The sequence below is a fragment of the Scyliorhinus canicula genome, chromosome 9 (assembly GCF_902713615.1).
Source record: "Scyliorhinus canicula chromosome 9, sScyCan1.1, whole genome shotgun sequence".
NCBI classification, from domain to species: Eukaryota; Metazoa; Chordata; class Chondrichthyes; order Carcharhiniformes; family Scyliorhinidae; genus Scyliorhinus; species Scyliorhinus canicula.
Window position 1 is genome coordinate 122785213 of NC_052154.1, and position 20238 is coordinate 122805450.

Here is a 20238-nt window from a genome sequence, read left to right on the forward strand (position 1 = left end):
ACTCACCTCCAGGTTCACCGACTAGGTGACCTGGCCGACGGCACGAACATTCCATCCCACTCCCACACCCCTTCCGACGTCTTCCTAGCGAACTACCCCTTCCCATGACAACCGTCCCTGCAGTCACACCCCCCCCCCCCGGCAACCCGCACCGAGATTCATACCTGCCTCACTACAGGGGTGTGGGCCCTGGGTTGGGAGTAACTGTGGGTCTGGTCCATGGGAAGGAGGATGATGACAACCCACTCTGCGATGAGGTCTGATGCTGCACATAGTTTGATAACGTCTGCCTCCTGCTCACGGTAGCACTTTCCACTGTTCGCCTGAGCGATCCCAGCTTGCAAGCTGGCCATTCCCTCACACTGTCCCATTGAACCCTTTCGGTGGCAGAGATGGGGGGTGGGAGGGGAAGAGAAGGAGGGGGAGGATGAGGTGCTGGGTACAGGTGCTGGGTGTCCGACCTCCGGGCCGTGGCCCGTGCCTACCTCCAGCCCTGCCCATCTCTCCCACACCACCCCCCCCCCCTCCATCAGCACCACCTCTGCAGCCAGCCCACCCCCTCCTTTCTGGAAGAGCACTGAGGCAGGTTGGATCTTTTGTGCGCAGGTGTTTATTTTGAACATATGAGGTGAACATCGCTATGATGGTTTCTGCCCTAGTCCCTAATGCTATCCTGTGTGCTGCCCCCATGCCAATTTAACTAGTGTATACCCTTCTGGCCTTACGGGCCCTAAAGCTATGTCTAGGTGGATCCCCAGGCAGTACATCAGGCGAGAACGTGGCCTGCTACGAATCGCGCCCTGTGGCATGGGTCCCTTTCGGCGGCCGTTCTCTGGGGCGACCGGCTTGGACGGGCCCGGCAGTCTCCCGTGTGTCCCAGGTGGCGTCGTGCCACCCTGTTCTGCCCGGATACGTCAGGGACAGGAAGGGGGGTTGGGGGAGTGAGACCGAGGTGCTGTGGTGTTCCAGCACCTCCCATGCAGGAGTCACCAGCAAGGGTCCAGCACCTCCTCCTTACTTGGGGTGCCTGATGGCCCCTGGGCTACTCTTTGGGATGGGTATGCGACCAGAGCGATCTCCTGAGGGGTTCCCCTGCCACGTGGTGCAGTCAGTCCTGGAGCCACTCCTGCGTCTCAACTAGGGTCCCAATGCTCACGGCTATGGAATACAGGAACTGGCAGACCCCCCCCCCCCCCCCCCCCCCTCCCCCCCCTCCCCCTCCTCCCCATGACTGGCTCACCAGAGCAAATTCCTGCGGCTCTTTCCACCACGTGTTGCTGTCAATCCTGGAGGCCCACTCCCGTCTCGACCAGGGTCTCAATGCTCGCAGCCATGGAGCACAGGGACAGGAACAACACCCTCTGGGACAGGCTCATGTCAGCCAGCACCCGGGCAATGCAGTCGGTGCCTTCAGCCGTTGTGACTGCGCCAAACTCTGGAGCACCGTTGCAAAGTCCAGGTGGCCCTGTACATAGCTGCCTGTAACAGGGCTGCCCTGTCCTGTGCCTCGGCCACCGACTGCACAGAGTTCCCCAGGCCTTGGACATAACCGATGGCCGATACTTTCACCCGCAAGGCCTCCACCGGGGACGCCACCCATATGATGTTGGTCTGGGTGGCATTCATGGTCAGCCTCTGCAGGCGGTTGCACTTGCAGGCATTGGATGGTTACTGACAGCTCCTCATGTAGTCCCCGGCTCTGTGTCTGCAATTCCATTATTGATGGGATCGAACTTTCCAGACGACTGAGACTCATCAGGATGGCACTAGTCCCGAGGGTTGGGCCACCCTCCGACATCCACCTGATGTACCGCAGCAGGTGTGTGGGGCCACAGGAGCCTTTCACTAAAGTGTCCAACCGAGGAGAGTGCCTCTGGAATGGTGAGGGATATTAGAGACAGCTGTAACAGAGACTAAGTGTCGTCCCTGGACTGGTGCTCCAAGGTGTTTCAAACTGGTGTTTGAGGGCTCTCTTCACTGTCCACAGCCACCTCGTTGCTGGAATCTGCTTGGGGTTGGAGGTGGGAGACACCAGAAGGGGCTGCCTTATTGCCAGGTGATCCTGTAAGCCACAAGACATGATTGCATCATGGGTTTGGGTGGTGGGTGATGTCATACTATCCACTCATGTATATAATGAGATGCAGACAGGCTGTGATTGACATATAGGATGACCAATGAACACACAACACAGAACAACCTATCACCAGACAGGACACCACCACTATAGGTGGTGCTCAGGACTCCCGCTCTTTTCGGGACCCAGACACTGAGACAGTCAGAGTGCACAAGTCAATGGACATTATTGCCATGTGGTAGCTAGTAAGTCTGGTCGAACCAGTAAGAGGTCTTCAGTAGGATTAGCAGAGTGTCAACCCACAGCTGAACATGTACAGCCATTGATAATTTAAATAAAACCGTGTTGGATCATCTCCGGTGTCAGACGTTTGTTTCTAGCTTCCCTGCGTCCAGTTGCAGTCAATGTCAAACCTACCCGCCTAACACATCAGGTGATGTGGGGCAGGTGCGGTGGTGTGATGTTGGTGCGGGGGTGATGTGGGGGTTGCGCCACACGTGCCATAGGGACACCACAACTCAGTGGCGACTCACCTGGTTGCCCGATGCCAACCAAGTGGCTACCTTCTCTCTGGGCCCACCAACCAGATTTGGTGCTGCCGCTCCATGACGGTGAGGGGCCACAGATCTGGCAGTCCCTCAGGAGTTGTGTCTCTCTCTCTCTCTGTTACGTGGTGCCTTCTCTTGTGGGAGGGGACAGAAAGCGCCCAGTGTTAGGTAGTCTGTCGCGTGCAGCACACGGGGTTGGCAGCTGGCGGTCTTTGTGGCCATGGAACCCTGCCACGGGGGGACGGTATAGGTGCTGGCATGTGGTACAGGCGGGGTGCATGCACATTGCCAGTGGGTGGGGTTCCATTGTTGTCCGGGTGGGGCAGGGACTTACGGGTGTGTGGGAGTGGTGCCTACTCACCCTATCCTGAGGAGGTTGTGCAACTTCTTCCGGCACTGCTGAACGGTCCTAGAAGTGGGGCCCATGGCGCTCACGACCTTTAGCACCTGTGCATCAGGCCCAGTGTATGACAACAGGTAGCAGTATCCTTCCCACCCTGGGAACAGGGTGCCCCACCTCTCCTCCATGGTGTCCAGCAGGGTGTCGACCTCTGCATCCTCAAACATGGGTGCCAATCATCGTGTTGCCATCTTGTTGACTGGAATGTGTGTGTGTGGGGAGTGGAGTGCTGATATGCGGCTGCAGTTTGTCTTCCTTTAAAGTGGCAATCCCAACCCCATTGAATGGGACACGGCTTTTCATTGGAATAACTCGAGTTCCACATGGCGCGGGTGCTCGCCCATTAACGGATAAAGAATTGCTCCTGGATCTGCACGCGTTTAGTTGTCGTAGAAGTCCACCAATTCAGTTGTGCCATCAATACTTGGGGCTGAATTCTCTGATTGCCGACGCTGAAATCGCATTTGGCGATCGGCCAGAACATACGTTTTTACACTGGAAACGGGGGTGGCGCCATTTTTGCGATGCTCCGCCCCCTCAAACGGCTTCGTCGAGGAATACGGCTCACACCGTCGGGAGGGCCTCAGGACGTCATTTGAGGCCTGAAGCTGGATCAATGACTCCAGAAGCGAGACTGGATGACAATTGAAGGCTTTATTGGACTAGATGTTCCCCCCCAGCAGCACAGGTACAGAATGCAATAGCTAGGGAGACACAGACTCTTATACTCCGCCTTAGGGGCTGGTTTAGCTCACTGGGCTAAGTCGCTGGCTTTTAAAGCAGACCAAGCAGGCCAGCAGCATGGTTCAATTCCCGTCCCAGCCTCCCCGGACAGGCACCGGAATGTGGCGACTAGGGGCTTTTCACAGTAACTTCATTGAAGCCTACTCGTGACAATAAGCGATTTTCATTTTTCTTACTGGGCGGAACCAGCAGGCAGACTTCACCAATAATCTTACTGTCTCAGGTACCTCCCACACCAATGATCTTACAGCATCAACCTCGGTACCGTAATACCTCTAATACCAACTACCACATTCACCCCCTGTTTAAAAAAAAGAGTCCGGTGGGGATGGTGGTTTTGCATTATACATTATACAGTGGTAGAGGTTATGGTGGTGCCCGTCGGTGGTACAGTGTTTTGCCTTATTACATGTCACAACTATTTAGAGTATTCATTTACATGCACATTCAAAATGAAGCAATTAGTCGATCGGGGTCCCTGGTCATCCTCTGTGATCGTCGCAGTTTTGGTGGTGATGCAGGCACCGGCTCGGGCATCCGTGACTCTGGGAGTGTGACTTTGGCTTCTTCGGTAGCTTCATCATCCCTGGGTGGGACCAGTGGAAGACCCGATCCACCTGGGAAGGGGACAGCCATGGGGTGCACCAGTGGGAGGGAGGGTGGGGTTGGTGGGGGGTGTGTGGGTGGGGATTCGCGAGTACTCGTCAATCACGTTCAGGAAGTATGTGTTGCGGTCGGTGGAGGGAGGGGCCCTTTGAAGTCCATACTGAGGCGTTCAAAGGGACGGGAAGCCTTTGCCAGGTGCGTTTTCTCTGGCCTGTAGAAGTGCGGCTTGCACTCTGCGCAGATTTGGCAATTCCTGGTGAAGGTCCTGACCTCCTCGGTGGAGTAGGGCAGGTTGCGGGTCTTGATGAAATGGAAGAATCGAGTAACCCCCCGGGTGGCAGAGGTCCTCATGGAGGGCCCGGAGTCAGTCCACTTGTGCGTTGGCCCATGTGCCGCTGGATAGGGCATCAGGAGGCTCGTTTACCTTCCCGGGATGATACAAGATCTCATAGTTGTATGTGGAGAGCTCGATCCTCCACCGTAAGCTCTTATCGAACATGAAAGCTACCAACCATTGGTCAGTGAGGAGCATGGATCTCCTGCCGTCCAGGTAATGCCTCCAGTGCCTAACAGCTTCTACTATGGCCTGGGCCTCCTTTTCAATGGAGGAATGACAGATTTCTGAAGCATGGAGGTTGCGTGAGAAGAAGGCCACGGGCCTTCCCGCTTGGTTGAGGGTTGCCGCCAGAGCTACGTAGGACGCGTCTCTCTCGACTTGGAAGGGAAGGGATTCATTGATTGCGTGTATCATGGCGTTCGTGATGTCCGCCTTCATGCGGCTGAAGGCCTGTCGGGCCTCTGCTGACGGGGGAAAACCGTGGATTGGATTAGTGGGCGGGCCTTGTCCGCATAATTGGGGACCCACTGGGCGTAATATGAAAATAATCCCAGGCAGCATTTCAGGGCCTTGGAGCAGTGGGGGAGGGGAAACTCCACGAGGGGGCACATGCGTTCGGGATCTGGGCCTATAACTCCATCATGCACTACGTAGCCGAGGATGGCTAGACGGTCGTTGCTGAACACGCTAAGGATTTTTGCGGTATGGAAGAATTTTCGGAGGTTGGTGGCGGGGAGCCGTTCAGTTGGCAGGGGGGCTTCGGTAGGCGCTGGTGAGACTGGTGAGTGGTGGTCCGGTTGAGGCAAGGGAGGTTAAAGGGGGACAGTTTTTGACAGGCCGGGTTCGCCTCGGCCTGCGGCATGCTGTACGGCGCAGCCACTGCAGGCTGCCACCATGCGCATGCAGGGCCACGGACTTGGCCATTCTGCAGCCGTATCCTGGGCTTCACGCGGTGCGGCTGCTAGCCCCCTCACCAGGCGGAGGATTGTTGCGGGGGCGGCGCCGACTTTTTGGTTGTAAGACCAGAAGAATCCTTCAGACATAGCCGTAGAATCGTAGGGTTGGATTCTCCAACCCACCGCCGGGTTGGAGAATCGCCGGGTTGGGGGGGGGGGGGGGGGGGGGGGGGCGTGAATCCCGTCCCCTCTGGCTGCCGAATTCTCCGTTGCCGGGATTTGGCGGGGGCGGGTTCGCGCCGCGCTGGTCATCGGCCGCTGGCAGCGGACCCCGCCGGCGATTCTCCGGCCCACAATGGGCTGAGTGGCCGCACGTTTGCGGCCGGTCCCGCCGGCGTACATTGGAGTAGGTACTTACTGGCGGGAACTGGCTCCGCAGGCGGCCTCCGGAGTCCTCGGCGGGGGGATCTGGCCCCACGAGGTGCCCCCACGGTGGCTTGGCCCGCGACCGGGACCCAGAAATCCACGGGCGGGCCTGTGCCTTGGGGGCACTCTATCCTTACGCGTCAACCGCTGTGCTCCTCCGCCATGGCCGACGCGGAGATGAACCCTCCCCCCCGCGCATGCGCTGGGATGACGCCAGAACACGCTGGCGCTCCCGTGCATGACCAACTAGCGCCGGCCGGCGGAGGCCCTTCGGCGACGGTTGTCGTGGCGCAAAGCCCCTCCCCACCGGCCGGCGTGGTGCAAACCGCCCCGGTGCCACCTTTGGGGTGGCCCGACGCCGGAGTGGTTCACGCCACTCCTCAGTGCCGGAGTTGCCCGCCCCGCCGATTCCCGCAGAATCCCGCCCAGGTCTTAAATTTTGCTACATCTTTGTTGCAATATCTCCCAGCTCCGTCTAATCACTGATTCAGCTATCCTCCCCCTCTTATATACAGTGTAATAACAAACATATTTTCCCTCTCTTTTCATTCTGAAGAAGAGTCAAACAGACTCAAAACATTGACCCTGTTTTCATTAGTGACTTCAGTTGTGATAAAAGGCTCCAGAAATATGGGGTAAGGTTTCCATGTATCTGCCACAGGTGCACTCTTGGAGTTAGTGGCTGGCGGTGGACGGTCGGGGTTGTGGGGTGAGTGTGGATCGGGCTTGGAGTGGTAAACTACTGTTGCACCTATATTAGGTGATGTATGGTAGGACCTGTACTACAGGTACGATGGTAGTCCCTGCCTGCTGGCTCCGCCCAGCATGCGGAGTATAAATATGGGTGTTCTCCATGTAGCAGCCATTTCGCCAGCTGCTGTGGGAGGCCACACATCTCAGAGGAATAAAGCCTCAGTTGTATCCAACGCTCGTCTTTGTGCAATCGATCGTGCATCAATTTATTGCTCGAAGATTTTCAGAAGATGGACCTCCGTATCAAGCCGGATCGCCTGCAGCTGGATCCGCAATCAAGCGACGCCAAAAAGGACTTTCAGCACTGGCTAGCTTGTTTCGAGGCGTACATATAAGACTTCTGGCGGGCCCTAATCCCACTAGTCCGGGACTGTGACTGTCAGGCCGTTACGGCCACTGAACATTCTAACCTCCTTATGCGGGACGCTTTTGTTACGGGGGGATTGGGTCGGACCTCATACGTCAGCGACTTTTAGTAGCTTGATTTCGCAGAGACAAAGAAGCTAACGCTTTCTATGACGGTAGCCTCACGCAATGTTCAGGCCTACACCCCCAGTCGCGCAGCCCAACCCACCTACGCATCATCGACCCCACAGACGGCCGCACTAGCGGGGGCCTTACCAGGTCAATTCACCTGTGCCACACGCCACGTGCTGGCCAGCGAACCCCGGGGGTCCCCGCTGTTACTTTTGCGGCCAGCAGAAACACCCCCACCAACGCTGCCCGGCCCGCGCTGCCCTTTGTAAGGCTTGCGGTAAGAAGGGGCTCTTCGCCGCGACGTGCCATGCCCACGCAGTCGCCGCTTGTGCCTCCATCCCCCTTGTTTACGGACAATGGGCGCTGCCATCTTTCACATCCGCAGCACCACGTGCGGCCAGTGGGCGCCGCCATCCTCTCCCCCTCAGACCACGCGTGGCTAGTGGGGGCCGCCATCTTCTCCCCCTCAGACCAAGCATGGCCACTGGGCACCGCCATCTTTCCCTCCACGCAACATGTGCGGCCCATGGGCGCCGCCATATTTTTCAACCCCCGCCACGTGCGGCCCATGGGCGTCGCCATTTTGTCCTCCCCGATCTTCAGGTGCCGCCATCTTGTCCCCCCCCAGGGCACATGGGCACCACCAGCATTCCAGGACCCGTGCCCCCCAGGCACCCCATCATCCGACACCAGCGACGACAAACCACGACTCGCCTCAGTGACCATCGACCATTGACCAGTCTTGTCCGCACAACCTGGCCACCGCATCGACCAGCGTTAAGATCGACGGACACGTGCCTGCTGGACTCCGGGAGCATCGAAAGCTTCATCTACCCGGATACGGTAAGGCGCTGCTCCCTCGCGGTACACCCCGCCAATCAAAAAATCTCCCTGGCCTCCGGATCCCATTCCGTGGCAGTCCGCGGGTTCTGTATGTCACTTTCATGGTCCAGGGCGTAGAACTCAGCGGCTTCCGCCTCTACGTCCTCCCTAATTTCTGCGCTGCCCTACTACTCGGCCTGGACTTCCAGTGTAACATCCAGCGCCTAACCCTGAAATTCGGCGGGCCCCTACCACCCCTCACTGTGTGCGGCCTCGCGACCCTAAAGGTCGACCCACCTTCCCTCTTCGCAAATATAACCCCGGATTGCAAACCCATCGCCACCAGGAGCAGACGGTACAGCACCCAGGACAGGACCTTCCTCAGGTCCGAGGTCCAGCGGCTGCTTCGGGAAGGCATCATCAAGGCCAGCAACAGCCCCTGGAGAGCCCAAGTGGTAGTAGTTAAAACTGGGGAGAAACACACAATGATCGTGGACTACAGCCAGACCATCAATCGGTACACGTAGCTCGACGCGTACTCCCTCCCACGCATATCAGATATGGTCAATCAGATTGCACAGTACCGGGTCTTCTCAACGGTAGACCTCAAATCCGCTACCACCAACTCCCCATCCGTAAAGCGGACTATCCATACACGGCCTTCGAGGCAGACGGTCGCTTCTATCACTCCCTCAGGGTTCCCTTCAGCGTTACCAACGGGGTCTCGGTCTTCCAAAGGGAGATGGACCGAATGGTCTACCGGTACGGTTTGCGGGCCACCTTCCCGTACCTAGACAACGTCACCATCTGTGGCCATGATCAGCAAGACCATGATGCCAACCTTGCCAAATTTCTCCACACCGCCACTCTCTTAAACCTCGCCTACAACAAGGAGAAGTGCGTATTTAGTACGAACCGCTTAGTCATCCTCGGCCATATGGTCCAGAATGAAGATCTGGGGCCCGACCCCGACCGCATGCACCCCCTCATGGAGCTCCCCCTCCCCCACTCCCCCAAGGCCCTCAAACGCTCCTGGGGTTCTTTTCATACTGAGCCCAATGGGTCCCAAACTATGCGGACAAGACCGCCCACTCATACAGTCCACCCATTTTCCCCTGACGGCCGAGGCTCAACAGGCCTTCGCCCATATCAGAGCCGATATCGCCAAGGCCGGGATGCACGCAGTGGACGAGACGCTTCCCTTTCAGGTGGAATGCGACGCATCAGACATCGCCTGAGCCGCCAACCTTCAACCAGGCAGGCAGACACGTGGCATTCTTTTCTCGCACCTTTCATGCCTCAGAAATTCGGTACTCATCCGTCGAAAAAGAGGCCCAAGCTATCGTTGAAGCTGTGCGTCATTGGAGGCATTACCTGGCCGGCAGGAGATTCACTCTCTTCACTGACCAACGGTGAACGCCTTCATGTTCAATAACATACAGCGGGGCAAGGTCAAGAATTATAAGATCTTGAGGTGGAGGATCGAGCTCTCCACCTACAATTACAAGATTTTGTATCGTCCCGGCAAGCTCAACGAGCCCCCAGATGCCCTATCCCGAGGTACATGTGCCAGCGCAGAAGTAGACCGACTCCGGGCCCTGCAAGACAGCCTTTGTCACCCGGGAGTCACACGGTTGTACCATTTCATAAAGGCCTGCAATCTGCCCTACTCCATCGAGGAAGTACGGACAACCACCAGAGACTGCCAGGTCTGTGCGGAGTGCAAACCGCACTTATACCAGCTGGACCGCGCGTGCCTGGTGAAGGCCTCCCGCCCCTTTGAACGCCTCAGTGTGGATTTCAAAGGGCCCCTCCCCTCTACCGACCGTAACACGTATTTTCTCAGTGCGGTCGATGAGTACTCCAGATTCCCCTCCGCCATCACATGCCCCGACATCACGCCTGCCACCGTCATCAAAGCCCTCAACACAATCTTCGCTCTGTTCGGTTTCCACGCATACATCCACAGTGGCAGGGGACCCTCGTTCATGAGTGATGAGCTGCGTCAGTTCCTGCTTAGCAGGGGTATCGCCTCCAGCAGGACGACTAGCTATAACCACCGGGAAAACGGACAGGTAGAGAGGGAGAACGGGACGGTATGGAGGGCCGTCCAGCTGGCCCTATGGCGCAGGAACCTCCCGGCCTCCCGCTGGTAGGGAGTCCTCCCTGATGCACTACACTCCATTCGGTCACTACTGGGGACCGCCACTAACAACACACACCATGAACGTCTCTTTGCCTTCCCCAGGAAGTCTACATCCGGTGTGTCACTCCCGATTTGGCTCGCAGCTCCAGGATCCATCCTTCTCCATAGGCACATCCGAATCCACAAGGTGGACCCGTTGGTGGAGAGGGTGCAGTTGCTTCATGCGAACCCCCAGTATGCCTACGTAGCGTACCCCAACGGCCACCAGTATACTGTCTCCCTCAGGGACCTGGCACCAGCAGGTGCAACCCTCCCCTCCCCGGCGCTCCCAGCAGCAAACCCTCCCCAACCCTGCCTCACCCGAGGATGAAGAGGATTTTGGCATGCTCCCGTAGTCACCGAAGACCAGACCAGCATCGGCATCTCCGCCACCACCGCTTCGCTCCCAGTGGCACATCAAGGCTCCGGACCGGTTAAATCTCTAACTGGTCCACTGGGTTTCAAAAGACATTGTTTTTTTCTCACAAAAATTGCGATGCAAAATTCAGTTGATGTATATAATTCTCCACCAGACTCGATTTGAACAGGGGGTGAATGTGGTAAACCACTGTTGCACCTATATTAGGTGATGTATGGTAGGACTTGTACTACAGGTACGACGGTAGTCCCTGCCTGCTGGCTCCGCCCAGTGGGCGGAGTATAAATATGTGTGTCCTCCATGTAGAAGCCATTTCACCAGCTGCTGTGGGAGGCCACACATCTTAGAGCAATAAAGCCTCAGTTGTATCCAACTCTTGTTTTTGTGCAATTGATCGTGCATCACATGGATAATATTTATTTAAGTCCATTGACTTGGGATGCAAATTTTCAGTCCTGTGGTGGGCGTGGTCTGGGAAATCTCGGCCTTTGGAGCTGCAAATCCTGGAATAATTTAGGAAATACAGCTAAATATTATGGTGGTCTGAGATAAGATGGGCTGAATGGCCTTACTCCTTTTATACTTTTACATTTTTCTTACTGCTCATTGCCACCCCTCCATGTTAACTGACATTTTCCATTCGACCAATCCCAGGATAGTCTGGAAATTTTAGTGCCTGACAAAGTTTTGTAATTTAAGAAAAGCATAGGACATGCATCACCCAATTTTTGTCTTCATTTATCCTGTTATTTTTTTCCCCTGTTCATTGAATTATGCTGTGTGATCTCGCTGGCTGACTAAGCGCATGATTCAATTCACAAATTACTCGGAAAAAAATAAGATGTTGGCGAAACGGTTTGCAAAGTTTACGCAAGAGGGGTCAACTGAGTTGACCTGCATTACAAATGTCAACGAATAATTAGTAAAAGACTAAATTTACATTCAAATGTTGCTGAATGTCTCTTTATGCTAAGAATGGTAAAGATTTTTCTTTGGGAAAAGCTTTATGTTCTTACTTCACATGGATGTGGCTGAAAATTGTGAGGAGTCATGCTTGTTTTGACTTGATGGCAGGGGATTGTGGGTAAAACTGCAGCGCCCTGTTTTCCTTTACGCTTGAGAATGACAGAGGATTATTGATAAGCTTTGCTGACATGTTTCTGGATTGTTTTCTGAGAGTTTCCCTTTGAAGTAGCTCTTAAGCCGACGTATGAAATAACAGATGGAAAATCTGAAATAATGGATGGGAAATGGCTGAATAGCCAAAGACCCATTGAAAAACAACCTGAAGGGTACAGAGTGTTGAGGGAGAACTCAAACAGGGAGCAGGTCAGAAAAACCCAGCCAATGAACAAGGTCCCGAATGAACAGGTTTGTAGGCAGAGAACTACTGGTAGCCTGTTTGGAATTGTGATGTCTAGAAAACAATAATTTACACCGTCTCTGAGAGCAACAGTCACGTTTTTAAAAAAATATGCTGCTGTGCAGATAGAGATGATTTTGCCAGAAGTGACCAGAGGTGGTGCCCATGGCATTCCAGAAATGTGTTCTATTTCACCAGCAAATGTCCTTTAATGTTTTAATTAAATATATATTGGTGAAAGGCAAATAAGGAAAATATATGAGAGGATGAAAGATTTAAAAATGGAGAATTGTTGAAGGTACACCTCTGGAAGAAAGGTAATTATGAAATCGTTCTCATGGTGATATTTTTTTATTTTGTTAATGACTTGTCAAGCTCACTGCTGACAAGAAAATATCAATTGTTCACATTGAACCAGTACAATCATGCTTCTCATTAAATTTGATTTAATTGTCCTTGTGGGGAGAGTTTGTGAAGGCAGTGGTTCTTTAAGAGCTTCTACCTGCTCTGTCCTTACAATGGCCAGGTGACTTTCTCCCTCTCCTACATTCTACAAGATAGGTGAGTGCTCAGTCCCTTTTCTTCCCTCAACGATAACAGTGGGCGCGATCTCCCAGAAAAATGTCCAAGTGCTGTAGTGAGCAGGAATTGCCTTGGATTTCCCGACGTTTGGCCCAGCGAGGCCGGCAACGCTATTCAATATTATTGGTCCATTTAACGATGCCTCAGGGCCTTCCCGTCCCGAATGCCAGCTCACCAGCTAATTCACTGGGACCGTGCTCACCAGCCCCCCGCTAACAACGCCGAGCAGCACTTGGGCTGCACTTGCTCAGCCAACCCCAGCCAGCTCGCAATAATGGCACCAAGGAGACGACCCAAAGATTCGTGATGCTGACATTGGGAGGCTCCTGGGGAGGTTCCTGGACGCAGTGGAGGCCAGGAGGGATGCCCTGTTCTCCCAAAGATCCTTGAGGGTGAGCCACAAGGCAGCCAGTGATGCCTGGGATGAGGTGGCGGCAGCAGTCAGCTCGGGCAGTGTGACCAGGAGAACTGGCTTCCAGTGTCGGAAGAAGGTCAATGACCTACACCGGGCAGCCAGAGTGAGTAGGAACCAACTCCCACCCCCTCCACAAGGGATCATCCACCCCACAACTCTCCAAGTGACTCCCAGCCTTCACCTCGCACCCTCCCCCCACCACTGTGAACCACACGTGTGGCTAAAGATGCTCTCTCTGTGTCTCCTCAGGAAAAGCTGTCCCACAATCGGAGGTGAGAGGACCCAGACTGTCGGAGGGAGCTGGACTTGAGAATTCTCATTTCCTTCGACAAGCGGGCCCTGACCGGTGTGGCCAAGGACAGGGCGGTCACCCATGCAGAGGCTGGCAGATGCATCAGAGGTGAGGAACCACCGGGCTCCACCTGGAGGACCTGTCAAACGTGAGTAGTGATTGCCTTACTGACTGACCCATCCCTCCCACTGACCAGATGTCCATTCTCCTGCAGGTCCTCCAGCCAACGGCGCTGCCCTATCCCGGATGGCTCCCTCCCATGACTCCGATGAGGAAACCTCGGAAAAGAGCTCCAAGGATGTCACCGTGGTTGCGGAATAGCTGTCATCCCCATCCCCCACCAGCGCATATGTACACACCGTGGTGGGACATGTTAATGGACAGGCTTCTGGGGCACAATCCAGTGAGCACCACACTACTGATGTACATCAGGTGGAGGCAGAAACCCCCAGGCAAGACGGCAGTCAGAGGTCTGTTGGATCCCAGGACCCAGCTGGGTCCCAGTCTGAAGGTGAGCCTGTGGAACATAGTTATCCAAAGCTGATGGAGATGATAGGGAGTGGCTGCGACATTCAGAGAGATGTCAGCATCACTCCAGCAGATCCATAGCTGCTTGGAGGAGTCCCAGAGGCTACAGGCGCAGGAGATGATGCTGGCAATGAGCGGCACTGAGGCCAACACTGCTAGGGTAGCAACCGCTGTGGAGAGGCTGGTGCCCAACGTTGGCACCATGAGTGAAGGTATCCAAGGTGTCACGGAGTCGGTGATGGCCATGGTTGAACATCTCAGCAGAATGTCTGACTCGCTGGGAGATGTCACCCATGCTAACCTTGATGAGATTCTGCACGACATGTCCCACTCTCAGACAAGTATGGCGGAGGCACTGCGGAGCTTGTCCCAGTCGTAGGTGGGCATGGCTGAGGTGCTGCAGAGCATGTCCCAGTCACTGAGGAGCATCGGCAAGAGCATCAAGAACATGGTGTGAAACGCATTAAAAAAAATTAATACTAATCGACACCAGCGTGAGCACTTGCTGTGGAGACCGATAATGACAGGAGACCGGTGGGTATGGGGCCGCTCTCATAGATTGTATGGAAGTGGGACTTAAGTGGTGATAATTAATTGTTTTTTTGCCACATTATGGTGAAATTATGATTTTCCCTATGGGAAAGGGCTGGTTGCATCGCAAACTGTTTAGAGACTGGCGGGTTTGCCGCTTTTGGCCTCTCCTGTTATTCACCGGCCTCTTTGCACTTGAGCGCGAGTGTATAGAGGCCGGAAGATCCCTCCCATAGTCTTATTATTGATAATAAGTCATAACATTCCTCAATCTCTTTTCTTGAGAATCAGCTACCTTTTTCTCTGCTCTCTCTCTCTCTCTTAAAGCGCTGACACAGTACCTCATTCAAGTGACCATTCTTCATGACTGATGAGGAGTTTCAGCAAGCTATTTATCCATGGGGGAGGGGGGGGGGCAACACAGCACATGGGCATCCACGGATTTGCACATTTTTATTCACATGTTGCTGGATTATATTCAGGACGGTAGCACAAGTGGTTAGCACTGTGGCTTCACAGCGCCAGGGTCCCAGGTTCGATTCCCTGCTGGGTCACTGACTGTGCGGAGTCTGCACGTTCTCCCCGTGTCCGCGTGGGTTTCCTCCCGGTGCCCTGGTTTCCTCCCACAGTCTAAAGACGTGCAGGTTAGGTGGGTTGGCCATGATAAATTGCCCTTAGTAAGCAAAAAGGTTAGGAGGGGTTATTGGGATAGTGTGGAAGTGAGGGCTTAAGTGGGTCGGTGCAGACTCGATGGGCCGAATGGCCTCCGTCTGCACTCTATGTTCTATGTTAATACAAGTCCTGACCTTTTTTGCCCTTTTGGTTAGACCTTTGTGACTAATCTCACAACCCAACCCCACCCATGCCACGAACTGAGATACAATAATTGAGCTAAAGATAGAGACTGCAGTTAGGATTTGCTTGGTGTGTAGGTTTTATCACCACACTGACATTATCAACAGAGCCATTGAGGCAGCTTGATCCTTGACCCTGTTTTACAGCTGCACTTTACCAAGGTGTGGTAATGTGAAGATTGTTTTGGTTTATTTTTAGAAATATTAGTCAACTAACTCGGTGACACTAGAATTATGAGAGTCTATAATCCTAGTTCTGTCTCTGCAATAGCTAACTGACCTCAATTCAAGTTCAGAGAGAGAAACAACTTTGACCAATGCATTTTCTCGGTATACTTTTGAATTGAGGACGAGTTTGGTACTGTGGAATTAAGGTGATCTTTAAGACTATGCAGTTTCCATTATGCTGGCAATGGGGGTTGGTTCTCAAATTGTTTTCTTTGTTCAAGTCAAAATGATCCTCATTTTCTTTAATGTACTGATCACTAGACAACTTGCTAAACAGTCTGAAAAAGAACATTTGCATTTAATCTAATACAGGCATGGTGCGTACTTTCCTAGGGTTTCCAAACTGTGAATCCACTTGCCTCTCTTAGTGCTCCCATTGTCTTATAATTAAGAACCAGGATTGTAGAATGGATTGGCTAATTCAGTGCTCACTGCATGTGGATACTCTTTGCCCTCTTTGCCTGATTCCACTGGAGTACCTGACGTCAGAACAATGCCCTTCAGCAACTTAGGTTGGAAATCCTAAGTGGTGACTGAAAATGTCTCTCTCCTACATTGGCATCACCTGAATGCTCATGCTTGCATTAGTCCCTCTGCAAAACTGCTTCTTTTCAGTTTAGACGGTAGGCCACAGCCCTTCATCAAAGTTACCACTGTCTGAGGCTTGACCATAATCTCAGTTATTCACTTGTGAAGGCACTCTGTGTCCCATGCCATATAGACTCGATACTGAGGTTTTATAACTAATGTGTTGCAACCAGCGGACAGTTGCAATTATATATCCATTTTAAAACGATAAGCCTTTGGCAATACCAGTCCTTTTGCAGCTGCTGACGCACTCTTATTTTTTTTCTGTTTTCACAGGAGTGCTGGAAAGTTCTGGAAGTCAAGGCCGAGTGAAGAAATGTAATTTTTCAAGGTCTAATTTCAGAATTGGAGTAAAGACGTTGATCAGAAGGCTAAACATTGTGAGGGAGCCTCCTTTTTAGAAAGAAAACTTCCAAAAGCATTTTTATAAAAAAAGTCAAAAAATAGAAATGGACAAGTGGAATTGTTGGTCATTTATTACTGGAGCAATTCTTGAAATGCCAATTGCTATTTTCTACCCTTAAAGTTGATGGAACGATGATAATGATGCCAGAGTTTTATTTACATAGTTCTCTGTGCTCAGTTCGTGCTTACTCTATTTACAATATTTTTATTTGATTTACCTCCTATTACCTTTCCTTTCATCAGGCACTCCGTGCGAGTGAAGACACAACAACTACATTCCAGTCATTACGAGGTCATCATGTACCATAATTACACAACACAATAGGCAGCTGCAGACTCCACACACATCCATATTAAGTACACAATAATAGCACTGCTGTGCTGTATATTTTTATGACTTATTTAGGTAAAGTATCCAAAATCTCCCTGGGTGTTTTAATGGAAAGGTTTCTAAGTGTGGTAGCGAGCAAGAACTGCCGTGAGCTTCCCGACGCCAGCACCGGTTCCAAACATTTAATTGGTCCACTTAACGGGGCCTCACGGGCTTCACCCCGCAAATGATGGTATGCCGACTGATTTGCTGGGACCATGCCTGCCAGCTTCCCATGAGCAAGGAGGAGCAGCATTTAAACCAATCCTGGAGAGCAAACCGCCACAGCTCACAGCCATTGCCACCGAGGAGACCAGCCAATCGATTCGGAGATGCCAACCTGTCAAGGTTGTTGGACCTGGTCGAGGACAGACAGGATGCCCTGTTCCCCCAAGGGCCTTGAAAGGTCAGCCTCAAGTCAGCCAGTACCGCCTGGAAGGAGGTGGCAGCGACTGTCAGCTCGGGGAGCCTCACTAGGAGGGCCGGCACCTAATGTCGTAAGAAGATCAATGATAACTGCCGGACCACATGGGTGGATGGCACCGGCCTCTGGCACCGGAGATGACGCCGGCAATACGGGACACCAAGGCCAACACTGCTAGGGTGGTGACCGCAGAGGAGAGCCTGGTGCACAATGCCAGCAGCATGAGTGGACGTGTCCAAGGCATGGCTCAGACAGTGATGACCATGGCTGAGCACCTCAACAGCATGTCCCGGTCCAGTTGGCATAGCGGAGGTACTGCTGAACATGTCCCAGTCCCATGTGGACCTTGAGGACGCGCTGCGGAGCATGACCCAGTCTAGGTGGGCATTGCTGAGGCACTCCTTGTCCCGGTCATTGGGGGAGGCATCCCAATCACAGGACGGCATTGCCAGGGCACTTCAGAGCAAGCCCCAGTCACTGAGGCGGGCTTCAAACTCTGCTGCAGACATTGGGGAGCCGTCAGGGCTGGCAGAGCCAGATGACTGAGGGGCAGCCAGAGCTCAATCCAGCTGCCTCTCTATTCCAAGGTGAACACCTGGACCCTATTGGCACCTCTAAGGACACCGACCAGGAGGTTGGGGCACTACGAGCCAACCAAGAGCCACCCTATGGAGTAGCAACAGTGGCCACCAGCTCCCCCGGGTTCCATCCTCCGCTGGCAATGGCATGTCTCGGCAGGGCATGTGCCATCAGTAGGTGGGCCGGCACCCTCCATCCCCAGGGCCCTTTTAGGATGCCCACCAGGAGCATGGAAGGTCGTGGGAAGTGCGAGGCAGCAGGCCACCTGGGGACACAACTAGATGCAGCAGTAGAGCATGGAAGACTAAGCAGGTTGAGGATCACTGAGAGGGCACTGGGGGGAAGGGAGGTTAGGTGGGCGAAGGGGTTGGGGTAGGGGTAGGGAGGTGTGGGGAAGGTGGGATGGCACCACCGAGGGCTAGGGGCAGTTGGGGACAGAAAAGTACAGCATTAAAAAAACGTTGCACCCGAGAAATATGACGCTTCTGGCAATTTCTTCCGCAATGCAGGCCGACCATCAATCCCCTGTCCCAGCCCCCCACCATGGAGGTCCTGGACTCTCCCACCTAACGCACTACCCCCTCCCCCCTGCTCCTACCCAAACACACTGTGGAGTGATGTTGCACAGACCCTTGGAGGGTGGAACAGGGTGGGGGGAATGTGTTGTGGGGTGGGGGGAGGGGAGGGGAAAGGGTGGGTCATGGATGGGAGAAGGGTGAGAGGGAACGGGAAGCGGCAGAGGGGATGTGATGACGGGTGAGGCTACGTCCTATGTGAAGTGGGCTGGCCCTCCTGGCTCCCCAGACCATCACCGCTTCCGCCTGTCCTCCATCCTCCCTGGGCTCATCCTCCGGCCCCTCCTTGTCCAGTGCTTCCTTATCCTCCTCCTTGGAGGTGGCCACATGTTCCACCTCCTCCACTTCCAGCACATTGCCCTGTTGCTGTGCAAGGTTTTGGAGGGCAGAGCAGACCACCACAAAGCAGGTGAGCCTTCGGGGATGTACTCCAGTGCACCACCAGAGTGGTCAAGGCATCGGAACCACATTTTGAGGAGCCTGATGCACCACTCAATTACAGCCCGAGTAGCCGCATGCATTGGTCTCCACATCGGTTACTAGCCTCCACACAGGCGTCATTACCCAGGTAGCCCTTAACACCCAAGAACCAACCGACCATCCTGGGGAGGTCCTCGAAGAGCCAGGATTGACTGGTTGCCCCAGGATGTAGCTGTAACACACACTCACTGAGAAGCATGCATCACATGCATGATCTTCATGCGGTGGTCACACATGTGATGGATGTTCAGGGAGTGGAATCCCTTCCTGTTGATGTAGGGCACTCCCAGATGGCCTGGTGAGCGCAAGGTGACACACGTACCATCTATTACCCCCTGGACTGGGGCATCCTGTCGATGGCGGAGAATCTTTCTGTCCGGGCAACATGTTGGGCCTGGTCCTTGTCAAAGTTTATATAGTTAGCTGCCTGGGCAAACAGGACATCTGTGACCTCAAGAATGCACTTGTGGGCTGAAGCTGCACAAGTGCCCACTTGAGCCCTGGAATGATCCTGAGCCATACAAGCTCAGGGCAGTGGTGACCTTGATGGCCTCCGAGGGCGGGTATCCTCCTCCATATGGTGATAAGTACACGAGGACATGGCACAGGTGCTGCACAGTCTCCTTGTTGAGGCAGAGCCTTGTGTGGAACACACTGTCGTCATCTGTTTGAAAGACGAGCGATGCCTGTACACCTTGGGCCATCACCAGCCTCCTACTCTGAGTCCTTCCATGGCCTGATGGGCGGCTGGATCCTCAGGCGGAACCCTACGTATTGGCTGCTGCCTTGAGACTCGGTCGATGCTGCTGCCGCCACCTACTCCAGGGTCTGGCCGCCTGGCCTGCCAGCAGCACTGTGAAGGCAGCCTCTGCGTGATCCAAGATATCATCCATCTCATGTAATTCCTGTAAGGGATTGGAGAGGGTGAGAGACTGATGACGAGTAGTGACTTCTTCCCTGGGGCTCTCTATTCCCCCATTGCTCCCTCTCTCCCCCTGCCCTCCCCCCCCCCCACCCCCCCCACACATTGCCTGCTATCTGACACGACCAGCACACGCATCTCAGCCACAGCGAGTGTCCACGGTCACTGGACCTCACACACTGTACCCCAAACATCCGCACATAATGTTACTTGGAGCGTGCTGGTCCCCTCCCCGGTGAACACACCCACCCTCTGGGTGTGGAGATGACCCCGGTACTGGGGACCTGTCCCTGGGTGTTCGGATGTTGGCTGCTGTGTCTGTCTGTTGCTTTCTGCTGTGGCCAGAGGCCTCCATGGTCAGTAGGAGTTATGGGTAGTCGGTGGGACAGTCAGACAGACAGGGCCTGGGGTTGCCCCCGTAATGGGTACACACGACCCAGGGGTGGCATGGC